At 38.7% G+C, this 13,670-nt stretch overlaps 1 protein-coding gene across 3 annotated transcripts in view; it reads right to left on the bottom strand.

Moving 5' to 3' along the window:
* LOC124384584 (little elongation complex subunit 1-like) overlaps positions 1-13,670 on the bottom strand; it is a 294,671-nt gene that overhangs the window by 38,840 nt on the left and 242,161 nt on the right. The gene's annotated exons all lie outside the window — the stretch shown is intronic.

Below are 13,670 nucleotides of genomic sequence, written 5' to 3'. Positions count from 1 at the left end.
ACGCCAGCACATGTAAAATAATGAAAATCCAATAAAAAAACAATATGACTATAAAATATAAAAATAATGAATGAGTGATAATGTAAGTGCAGGCTGTATAATAATGGGGGTGGAGGTAGGGGGCACTACAGCAGTAGGAGTGGAGTAAAGCAGGTGGAACACTTGCAGCAGGTGGAACACTTACGACCTGGTAAAAGAACAATAAAGAGTGTGGAACACAGGTTTTATTTACCTTTTAGTCTTGGTATTTTTTACAGATCTAAATAAGAAGAAACATTGAAAATCTAACATTCAGACCTTTTACAATGATCTCAGTGGTTCCTCTATTTAATAACTGGATGAGACATGGGAATAGATAAAGCAAACATTGTTATATATGATTAGGGGGACAGAGGACATTTAAAGCACATGAGTGTGGTCACAAATATAGTTGTGCAGGTCCACAGTGACGTGACATGAAAGAGATGATCACCTGAAAGTCTGAAATGAACACTTTAGGAGGGTGGAATCCACAAAGACGTTTCTGTGGTCCACCGGAAAGTTTCGACTGGCCGTGGACCTGCACTGGACATTTCTCCCTCTGTACAAATAAAGACCTTTAGGTTATGGGACCTGTGTTTAATCATGTTCTCATACACATTTTAACAGCACAAACCTTATAAAACAGATCCAACCATTTCTTCTGACTAGGAGCAGGTGTGTTTCCAGCTTCAGAGCCAAATCCCAGTGCTGCCAAACCACCACAGACGAGACGTCCACTCATCATCGTCTACCGCCTCAGACGAGATGTCCACTCGTCGTCCTCTAAAGCCTTGTGTGAAACAAACACAAACAAACAAACAAACACAGTAACGTAATGAATGTACAACAGATTCTTTAAATATCTTGTTTTTAATATTGTACATCATAATAGACGACAGCATGAAAAGTGATGCAACATACTGCACTGATGAGCTCAGGAAAAAACACATTAATGTAAATGTAATGCACGTATGAGAAACATTTTTTACAGATACTTGAATCTGTTGTTGTTGATGTCAGTAATTTAGTACATAATAAGAGACATTATGTTTTGACTGCGGCCCGTGTGCTGGTGCTTTCATGTAACAGGGTGGAGCAGGTAATCGCTGAGTCTCGGCCGTGTGCGTGTGTGGTCACGTGACAGCACATATTAAAATCCTCTTGTTTGTCAAACAGGGCGGTGAGACCCTCAGTCTAAATATCATGAGATGTAAAACAGTTTTGCACCTTTCACACTGCGCTGAAACAAATAAACCCCTTTGGATTTCACATCCAACACCTTAAACTCTCGGCCATTACATTAAATCTCATTAAAAGTCATCATGTAAGAGTTCTTGCCTCAGCTGAATACCGCACTTCCTAAATATTCTGAGTTAATGCTCTGAATGTCCTGAATAATGTGTCTGATTTTAACCGAGTGACAAAAAAAGAAACAAATTCACTGCAATACGTCACGCAGAGCAACATGTTGTTCTACAGACACCGTATTGTTCCTGTTGTCGTGTAGTTCCTTGTGTATGATGTAAGACTTGGTGGCAGCAACGTCCAAGAAGTTTAAAAAGATCTTTCTGAACCTCTTCGTTCTTGTGGCTAACACTTCATCTTAGGGTATTTAATTCCTTCCCCACATTGGGCAAGAAAAGCTTTTGCATTGGCGCACTGAGATGACAAAGGTTTGTGTTTATCACGGTGACACCACTAAATCTGATCCACACAAAACGGGGTGGAAATGTGTGTACTCCACGCCCACACAAACGTTACAGACACGTTCCACACAAACGTTACAGACACGTTCCACACAAACATTACAGACACGTTCCACACAAACATTACAGACACGTTCCACACAAACATTACAGACACGTTCCACACAAACATTACAGACACGTTCCACACAAACATTACAGACACGTTCCACACAAACATTACAGACACGTTCCACACAAACATTACAGACACGTTCCACACAAACATTACAGACACGTTCCACACAAACGTTACAGACACGTTCCACACAAACATTACAGACACGTTCCACACAAACATTACAGACACGTTCCACACAAACATTACAGACACGTTCCACACAAACATTACAGACACGTTCCACACAAACATTACAGACACGTTCCACACAAACATTACAGACACGTTCCACACAAACGTTACAGACACGTTCCACACAAACATTACAGACACGTTCCACACAAACATTACAGACACGTTCCACACAAACGTTACAGACACGTTCCACACAAACATTACAGACACGTTCCACACAAACGTTACAGACACGTTCCACACAAACGTTACAGACACGTTCCACACAAACGTTACAGACACGTTCCACACAAACGTTACAGACACGTTCCACACAAACGTTACAGACACGTTCCACACAAACGTTACAGACACGTTCCACACAAACGTTACAGACACGTTCCACACAAACGTTACAGACACGTTCCACACAAACGTTACAGACACGTTCCACACAAACATTACAGACACGTTCCACACAAACATTACAGACACGTTCCACACAAACGTTACAGACACGTTCCACACAAACGTTACAGACACGTTCCACACAAACATTACAGACACGTTCCACACAAACGTTACAGACACGTTCCACACAAACGTTACAGACACGTTCCACACAAACATTACAGACACGTTCCACACAAACATTACAGACACGTTCCACACAAACATTACAGACACGTTCCACACAAACATTACAGACACGTTCCACACAAACGTTACAGACACGTTCCACACAAACGTTACAGACACGTTCCACACAAACATTACAGACACGTTCCACACAAACATTACAGACACGTTCCACACAAACGTTACAGACACGTTCCACACAAACGTTACAGACACGTTCCACACAAACGTTACAGACACGTTCCACACAAACGTTACAGACACGTTCCACACAAACGTTACAGACACGTTCCACACAAACGTTACAGACACGTTCCACACAAACATTACAGACACGTTCCACACAAACGTTACAGACACGTTCCACACAAACGTTACAGACACGTTCCACACAAACGTTACAGACACGTTCCACACAAACGTTACAGACACGTTCCACACAAACGTTACAGACACGTTCCACACAAACATTACAGACACGTTCCACACAAACATTACAGACACGTTCCACACAAACGTTACAGACACGTTCCACACAAACGTTACAGACACGTTCCACACAAACATTACAGACACGTTCCACACAAACATTACAGACACGTTCCACACAAACGTTACAGACACGTTCCACACAAACGTTACAGACACGTTCCACACAAACATTACAGACACGTTCCACACAAACATTACAGACACGTTCCACACAAACGTTACAGACACGTTCCACACAAACATTACAGACACGTTCCACACAAACATTACAGACACGTTCCACACAAACGTTACAGACACGTTCCACACAAACATTACAGACACGTTCCACACAAACGTTACAGACACGTTCCACACAAACGTTACAGACACGTTCCACACAAACATTACAGACACGTTCCACACAAACGTTACAGACACGTTCCACACAAACATTACAGACACGTTCCACACAAACGTTACAGACACGTTCCACACAAACGTTACAGACACGTTCCACACAAACGTTACAGACACGTTCCACACAAACATTACAGACACGTTCCACACAAACGTTACAGACACGTTCCACACAAACATTACAGACACGTTCCACACAAACGTTACAGACACGTTCCACACAAACGTTACAGACACGTTCCACACAAACGTTACAGACACGTTCCACACAAACGTTACAGACACGTTCCACACAAACGTTACAGACACGTTCCACACAAACATTACAGACACGTTCCACACAAACATTACAGACACGTTCCACACAAACATTACAGACACGTTCCACACAAACATTACAGACACGTTCCACACATGGTATTAAACTGAGCGTTTGTGTGTGTGTGTGTGTGTGTGTGTGTGTGTGTGTGTGTTTTGTTGTTAATGTTGTGTCCTTGTAGATCTGGTCTTTACTCACAGATGCTGAAGGAGCTTTTACTGAATTCTAAACTTGTGCTGGTTTCTCCTCCACAGCTGGAACTTGAGCTGCAGCTGGTTTCTCCTCCACAGCTGGAACTTGAGCTGCAGCTGGTTTCTCCTCCACAGCTTGAACTTGAGCTGCAGCTGGTTTTTCCTCCACAGCTGGAACTTGAGCTGGGTGGTGGTGCATGGCCGTTCTTAGTTGGTGGAGCAATTTGCCTGGTTAATTCCGATAACGATCGAGACTCCGGCATGCTAAATAGTTACGCGGCCCCTCGCGGTCGGCGTCCAACTTCTCAGAGGGACAAGTGTTTGGACTCTGGATGTGGTGGTTCCTCTCAGTCTCACGCTCCTTACGAGACTTAAAGTGTTGGATGGAGCTGTAACACAACAGAGACACTGCTCTTACACACTGCTGTTAGTCTTTATGCCGACACCAGCAAAATTACCCCCTGATGCTGACTGAAATCCCCTCATATGACCAAACCCACACTTTATATTAATAGATTACACTTTATAGCTGTTAAAAAGTTTGCCGTCAAGATTCTCTTTTGCCAAATTTGCCACGTCTTGAGATTTAAATTGGACACATTCATAACTTTTTGTCTCCGTCTTGTAACGGACAACCTTCAGAAGAGACGTCGTGTCAACACACAATTCATATGTAACAGATCTGATACAGGACTTTAGTAAATAAAAACGTTTGGACCCCCCTGGTCTAAAGGGTCTACTATATTCTACTGCTACTTACACACTTAGCAGCTACCTCATGTTCAATAGTAGAAAAATGTTTAATAGAGCGACTGTACGACTGCTGGAACAGTGACTTTCCAAACTGTATGGGATTTTATTCTCTTTGAAACACTGAGTTTATTATTTATTTTTAGAGCTGCAACAACTAATCTAATCAATAATGAAATTGGTTGTGAGTGAATGCTGTGATCCTCATCATGTGAAAATGGTGTAGTTTAATGAAGTGTTATTGTGTAAACTGTTTGTTTGTAACTTCGGGACTCGCACTGGATCTGTTCTGTCGTGACTCGCGAGCATCAGGTTGCGCAATCGACTCGATCACATCATCATGATGATTTAATTAAAACGGTGCGAACAAACACTAAATCTAAAAGCAGTAAATAACAGCATTTGTACACTGATGCATATTTTTCCTTTTTTATACATTAAGTCTGTTAACTTGCTGCGTTTCTCCGTTTCATTCTCTTTTATAGCATTTGTCTACAACAGTAACTTATCTGTTCTAAAAGTGGTTTACTGCGGCTTTACTACGTTCAAATGCTTGTTTTCAATTTTAAATATTTAATGTATACATATCATTTCATTATTATACAACATTTATTTATTATATATTCTAGATGTTTATATTTTCACAACTAAACAAAATTACTGTAGTTTTTTAAACAAAATGATTAAAAAAATGCTATATTTTATATAGATTTTTTTAAGTGTTTGCCAACTTGCCATCTGTAAAATATAATACAAATGTTGATTTACACAAATTGCTTCATCTTTCATACTTAAATGATTTTGTATGATTAATGATATACAGTTATAATAAACAAAACATCTAATTATAAGTTTGTTTTTTATCCAATTAATCTAAAAAAATCATTAGATTAATTGATTACCAAAATAGCTAGTTGCAATATTTATAATTATTGTAATTACAATTATTATTGATAAACAAATCCCCCATAAAATCCTCAAACAGGTGGAAAGGTGATCAGGAGCATCAGTACCGAGTGAAGAGAAGAAAAGTGATCTGTTCATCATTTATTGTCTAATCCTGATCATTAACATCAAATTCATGGACTTGCAGGAAAAAATGAAAAAGAAATGTTGCAGTGAGCAGAAATGGAGCTTTCGGCTAATAGTGTAGGAGAACATCATCATTAGCCTCATGCTAGCCGGGTTTGCTAGCGCTGTTTTTGTGTTAACTAGTTTCTTGGAATATTTGACACAAATTGACCAAAAGACGAATACATTCAATTATTCTTTATTACGATATTTATAATTTATTTATAGCTCACTAAATGTAGAATATTTAACCTGCGGATGAAACTTATTGAAGCTAAGATTAGTTAGCCGGCTAGTTAGCCTAGCTCAGTGGTTCTTAAAGTGTGAGTCTCGGTGTTGAAAAGAGAATTAAACCCATAAAGACTAGAAAGTCACCGTTTCAGGGGTCTTACAGTCGCTCCATCCCGGCAGAGGGTCTTCATCCTCCACCTGGAACACGGAGTTTCTCCCGGAGCTCATTACTGATGATGCAGAGTAGTGATGAGTCGGTTATGAACGATTCCTTGATTCTGAACGAGTCTTTAATGTGACTCAGAAGAACGATTCGTCTCTAAGAGTGATTCTTTATTTTCTACTGGACGCGCGTTCGTTCATTTTCATAAATGAGATTCAAAGAACCGAGTCACTAAAATGATCCGATCTTCCCATCACTTTTACAGCAAAGGCGTGTTGATACTAGAAGCTCCGCCTCTCTGGTTGCGTCCGCATCCGTGATTGGTGCAGCAATTTTCCATTACACACTAATCAATAGAAACCAAAACAGAACTACAGTGGTACTTTGACCTACGAGTGCATTAATGTACGAGTTTTCCGAGGTACGAGCGGTCACTCGGTCGATTTCTTGCTTTGTTACGCGAGCAAAAAATTGAGGTACGAGCTCGAAACGCCGCTGCTAGATGGCGAAACGAAGCGAGAAAACGAAGATTGTGAAGAAAATTAAGATAAGCAAAGAAGAAAAAGTAAAAAATTAAAGGTTTAGGGATACGTAGTGTACAAGAGTGATAGAGAGAGTAGCAAAAAATCGAGTTTCTCCATCCTCCGCCGCTTATCACCCCCCGCACCACTCCACGGGCATTTTCTTTAGCTAAGGTCGTCTCATCTCCAAGGAAAATACACTGAATAAAACCTTATTATATCTTTACATACTCTTTCTATTATGTTTTTATACAAGATTTGTTATTTAGAAATGTATTTTCCTAATTTAATAAAATGAAACATAAAAACCGGGGGTCATTTTGAGGGTTGGAAAAGGTTTAATGCCATTTTAAGTGTTTTCAATGGGAAAAATTGATTTGATGTGCGAGCAATTTGAGATAGGAGCTCATCCACGGAACGATAAAACTCTTAGGTCAAGGTACCACTGTACACGCCACAAAGCCATGCCACGTTTCCATGAAAACCAGTACACAAACAACCTCTTTTTCTGGCGACCAGACAATCAAGACTGCTTGTGGATAATTTTTTAAATATTTAATAAAAACACACTTTATATAAAAAAAGACAAGTAAGTTTCTATTACTGTTTTTACTTTATTTATGCTGATTATTTTCCTGTAATATCACATTCCCAATGTATTATCTATACTGTAGAATTGTCTGTCATGTAATTTGATCACATTTGATCCATGTAAATCTCTGTAAACAAAATCAACAAGTGATAAACTGCACAGGAAAATCTAATGTTCTATCTAAATCTTTTCTTTTCCACAAAAATGCTTTAAATGCTTTATGTATTAAAAACCAGCTTCTGCCTTCAGTGTGTAAGAGAGTAAAAGCACATTATTACTGCATGATACAATTCTGTCAAATCAATTTGATCTCAGCATAAATCACCAATGTAAACATTCTAATGAACCTACATGTGTCAGGTAGGTACATGTGTGATAACAGTCAGGAGTTTGAGTCTGGAAAAACTGTGTGCTTGTGTGTCAGTTGTCAAATCTCCTCTCCCAGGAAATCAAACCCAGACCATCCTGAGAGCAAAGAGATCTGCATCAGACATGCCCCCACCCAGTGCTGCTAAAAAGCCTGCTCGATGCTGCAGCTCACAAACACACAAAACAATCCCTCATCACTAGTGCATTAAAAACACTGCAGGATTCCTGTGATGAGGTTTTATCTCCAAACTGGATTGATGCACTACTTGAGAAGATCAAGGCGGAGAAACAGTCTATGGGACATGAACTCCTGCAGTCTCTCTGTAGGGTTTATGTGGGATTGTGTCAACAGTGATGAGACTCTCATAAAGCACATGCCCTCGCCTACAGACTTCTTAAAGAAGGTGAGATTATATCGACATTTCATTATATATTTACTAAAAATGATCCGGACAGTGATATAAAGAAGCCAATTGTGTTCTGTTTTTGGTTTTGTGTTTCTTCCAGTAAAGTGTATTTTAAATCTGTGGTATCGTTTTGTTTCCTTCACAGACTCTTCTGAAGCCCCAAAACTGATAATGGTCATGGTGACAGCATGGCCAAGTGTTTTCTCCTGTAACAGCCCTTCATGCAGAAGCGTTCACATCGTGTGCAGAATGAAGGCATACGGAAAGATTTATTATTTGCTCAGCAAATATCTGCACTGGGATACGGTAAGTAGCTGATTCTCATCACAACAGTCATCAGAACAGTCATTAAACATCGTTTTTCAACTGGAGTTTTCATGTGTTTTACTGCACACTTAATCTACTTTTAATGACCAATGTCCATGTGATCTATGGAGCACATTCATTATACATTCATGTTAAATTTAATTAATAATATTTTATTTTTTTCTTAAAAAATTCAAGCTGAAAGTGTTACAGGACATCGCTATTGTAGTCTTTTTTTATTAGTGTGAGTAAACGCTGATAACCAGCAGCAAAGAAACTGCACTTAACTACAGTGTTAATGTCGCTGTTTATGACAAAATGATCAGATTAGTGCAATAAACATGCAAGCAAAAAAATCTGTGTTTTTAATAATATCATTAAAGGATCAAATAAACACGTCCTTTATCAATCTTTATCTTTATTTTCTGATTTTTAGTTCTCTATCAACAGGAAAGTGCTTCAGCAAGTCCTAATTTTATGATGGATTTTGTGTGCAGATTTGTCGTGAGAGCTGCAGCTCGCAGTGGTTTATGCCACTCATGATCTGGCACCCAGCAGCCCCAAAGTCGCTCTGAACGCTTTGGAATCGTGGAAGAAAGACCTCACAAAGCCGTTCCTCCAGCCGTCTCTCCAAGTGCCTGAAGCAGATCAGCTTTCTCTGTTCTCACATAAATACAAAAAAGATTATTACAGCAAATAATGTTTAATAGATATTATAATTTTTTTTATATATTTTTGTACATAAATAAATAAAACACATAATAGATCTGCACAGTGATATTGATCGTCTCTTTACAGTGGTGGGTCGTGCTTTTCACACCCAATCATCTGCCTTCAGTCCCAATCATCCTCTTAAGAACATCAATATGATGCCACAGCTGTAGAAACCATCATTATTATACAGCATATAATACATGCAGTATAACAGAGCACATACAGATTCTTGTGATTTTCCCTGCATTACAGTTTTCCTGGTGTTTTGAAATTAAGTCAAATTGTGTGTTTTTGTACAGATTCTACAAAGAAAATGCAAAAGTATAAATGGTTTAAGAAAAAACTTGGGTTGACCTTTATATAATGTCCTTTATACTGAAAAAACCTTCAAAATGAGCGTGTTAATAACACGTTAACCCAAATTCATTTTAACAGCACTAATATTATTAATGCACAATTAATGCAGCACGCATTTCTTCATTTTATTAAAATTAAAACCTTTAACGCAACACATTTATTCACAACGTTCTTTCCTTTACTCAGATAGTTATATTTTTATCATGCCGAACAAAATCTTAAATCTTGGAGAGGATTTCCATACGAACTACGATGCCCATGGGGTCTTTTTCTGATCAGGGAAGAATCACAGCACGTGTTCTTATTCAGTTTAATGCAGATAACAGACACGTATATATACACACACTGGAAAAAACCTGACCTAAAACTGTTTCTGATTGGGTGAGAAGACGTAGTAACCAGAGATATGTGAGCCCAGACAAGGGCATTCCATGTACCTTACATACTCACATCATAAAGATCCTATAGACACTGAACAGACAACATAAGAATGTGTTTAGAGAACCAGTGTGAGGCTCATCTTAATACTAACAGATATGAAAAAATGGAAAAAAAAAAAAATCCATCACTAAACATTTGTTTTATTGATGCGTTAAGTCTCAAATCAAAGACCAGAATCCGCCAATTAAAAGCATCCGTGAGGAAACAGCAAAAGTTCCGATTGGTGTCATGATAATTTACGTACAGGGGAAGCTTGTATTGTGAGTAACATGATTTATAAATACTTTACAGGAGGAGCAAAAACTTTTTTTTATTTAATGCATTACGAGCAATAACTTGCATTGTGAACATCGAGCATCACACTAACAACATGCAAACGGCTCACACTCAACCACTCAGCTTTCCTTTTCCCAAAAGTCTTGGGGATCATCAAGATGTTTTCTGGCAAAAAATAAGACGAGCCTTTACGGTCATTTTGCTTAGCAGTTTTCATCTTTAAAAAACATTTTTGCCAGGTCTCTTCTCATGGTGGAGTCATGAGCTAAACTGAGGCAAGTGAGGCTGCAGTTCTTTGGATGTTGTTGTGGGGTCTTTTGTGATCTCTTGGATGAGTGGTCTCTGTGCTCTTGGGGTAATTTTGGTCAGCCGGCCACTCCTGGGAAGGTTCTCCACTGTTCCATGTTTTTGTCATGTGTGAATAATTTCTCTCACTGTGGTTCACTGGAGTCCCAAAGCTTTAGAAATGGCTTTATAACCTTTTCCAGACTGATAGATCTCCATTACTTTCTCATTTGTTTCTGAATTTCTTTGGATCTCAGCATGATGTCTAGCTTTTGAGGATCTTTTGGTCGACTTCACTTTGTCAGGCAGGTCCTATTTAAGAGATTTCTTGATTGCTAACAGGTGTGGCAGTAATCAGGCCTGTGTGTGGTGAGAGAAAAACTATTTCACACAGGGCCATGTTGTTTTGGGTTTTGTTTTCCTCAATAATAAAAATATACAAAAAAAATATTTAAAATCTGCATGTTGTGGTCATTTGTGTATCGTTTACTAATATTTAAATTAGTTTGATGATCTAAAACATTAAAGTGTGACTATCATGCAAAAAAATAAGAAATCATGAAGGGGCAAACACTTTTTCACACCACTATATATATATATATATATATATATATATATATATATATATATATATATATAATATGATAAGAGGATGGAGAGAAACTAATTATGGAGCTACCAACAGGCCAACAGCAACACTGCAGGAACTACAGGAATTTGTGGCAAATGCTGCTCACACCTTACATGTGACTACCGTATACTGTATTCTGTACAAGTCTGGGATGTGGGGTAGGGGGCAAAAAGGAAGCTGTTTTTTTTTTTTACAAAGAACAATATGCAAGCCTGTCTGTCTTCTTCTTCCTCTTCTTCTTCTTTCAGCTGCTCCTATTAGTGGTCACCACTTTCAAACCAACCACCTGCATGTCTTCTCTCACCACATCCATAAACCTTCTCCTTAGCCTTTCTTTTTTCTCCTTAGCCTTCTCCAATAAACCCCATGTTCTACCGACACACACACACACACACACACACACACACACACACACACACACACACACACACACACACACACACCAATATCTCAAAAACCCTAAGGTGAATAAGAGAAATCTCAAAGTGACCTACCTAGTAGCTCAACTCATAGTCTAATCAAAAAAAAGCCCCACACTATGGCAGAGACATTAATGCCCCCCGCCTGCAAAGCCACTGTCAACAAGAAGCTCTAACCATTATTTACTCATGTATGAATCCTAATTACACCAACAATCAGGGACTTCAAAAGCCGAAAATGTCAGAGCCTGCAACGTGACCATCAGACTCAATTTGTCATTACAACCGTGATGAGAAAAATGCAAACCCAACTCTGTGCCATGAGGTGGGTTCACATAGCAACTCAGACCTCGTGGTGTAACGGTAGCACGTCTGACTCCTAATCAGAAGATTGCGTGTTCAAATCACGTCATGGTTTAGGGCGCTTGCTTTTTGGCCTCTTTTAGCAGCTGTCCGATCTGTGATTGTCTAATGTGGAGACTGAATTTGTCCAAAGTGGAGTCTGTCTCATCAAATTAACGTTAGTACATTATGATGATGATTATGATCAGATGTTTTATGACGTACACATTTTTTTCTAAGGAACTTCAGCATCTTTGGATGATGTAAAGCCCAAAGTGTGTTCTTTTAAAAGAGATGTAAATTGTGTATGTAGCACACTGTTGTCAGGAACTTTTACCAGTGAAAGTCAGGAAGGTCATTTTCAGCTGTGAGGCCCAAAAGTGGGGCTGAAACCGAACAGGGTTCAAGAAACCGGGTTTATTTTCATATAAGTAACAGTATTTAGTTCAGTAAACTTAAGTTCATTTAAAGGAGAATTCAGTGCTGTTTAGTTCAGTAAAGTCTTCATTTAATCCTAAACTATTCGATTCATTAAGTTCAATTATCCTCAAATTAATATTTTTACATTCAATAAAAACAAATCATCCAGTTTTCATTGATGTTTATTTAGTGAATAATGCATTTAATAAACAATTGGTTTCACTCAGAATGACTTTTTAATTTTTAATAAGTAGTAAAAATGTGTTTTTTTATAAAACTCATCTAAAGCATAAAGATAAAAATGCACCAGTTGGTTAAAAGAAAACATTTAAAAGTAAAACATTTATTCCAGCTCATAAATCCTATAAAACATGCAGCATTAAACATGAACTTCCAGCAGATGAACATCTCATAATACTGTCTGGAAGTGAGAAATGTACAGGTTGTTTTTACTCCATACACATGAACTTACTTTGATCAGAAACACAATCATACTCCAAATCAATTAATCAATAAAGTCAATAAAAGAATCTCAAACTGCTGTGTGTCTTGTCCTCGCTATTAATGACGTCATTAGAGCTCCACTACTACTAATTACCTGCTGTGACAGTGAGCTCTAATACACATCACACTGCCACCTACTGGTCATTTATGATTCTGCAACATTAATAGAGTCACTCCGGTCAGCTTCCGGTTCTCAACTCGGATTCACTCGCTTTATACACAGTTTACAGCCGTTTTTATCTTATTTATGACTGTAATATCGCTCTTCTCTTAGGAACAACAGAAAAGCTGTGAAGACATGATATTTTATCCGCTCTTTACCTCTGTAATGTGCGCATGCGCATAGTGTCAGGTTAAGAGAGACCGGGTTACGTCACAGACGGAGGGCGGGGCATCTCCCTGTGACGTCACAGTAAGGCAACATCTATAATTGGGAAGGCGTCTCTGTTTCTCTCATTTCCGAGGTTTTTGCTTGTGAGTAAAGAGGCATAAACATGGAGCTCTTCAGAAGGTTGAGAGAGTTTTTTCAAAACAGAAGAACAAAGAAAACTAAGCAGATTGCTGAAATGAAGGAGAAGCTGGAACACATGGAGAAAGTAGAGAAAGACTTGGATGCATTTTCTTCTCTAATGATAGAGAAGATAACAGAAGAGAAAGAAGAGAAAGACATTCTGCTACAGACGGTGCAAAAGCTGGAGGCTACTTTGGCTTCTGAGCGAAAGCAGCAGGAACAGGACATAACTGAGAGAAGCCAGAGCTGGGTGAGAAAA

Source organism: Silurus meridionalis, chromosome 4 (genome assembly GCF_014805685.1).
Source record: "Silurus meridionalis isolate SWU-2019-XX chromosome 4, ASM1480568v1, whole genome shotgun sequence".
Classification (NCBI taxonomy): Eukaryota; Metazoa; Chordata; class Actinopteri; order Siluriformes; family Siluridae; genus Silurus; species Silurus meridionalis.
The sequence above is the reverse complement of the archived record's forward strand: the minus strand, read 5'-3'. Positions and strand labels throughout refer to the sequence as shown.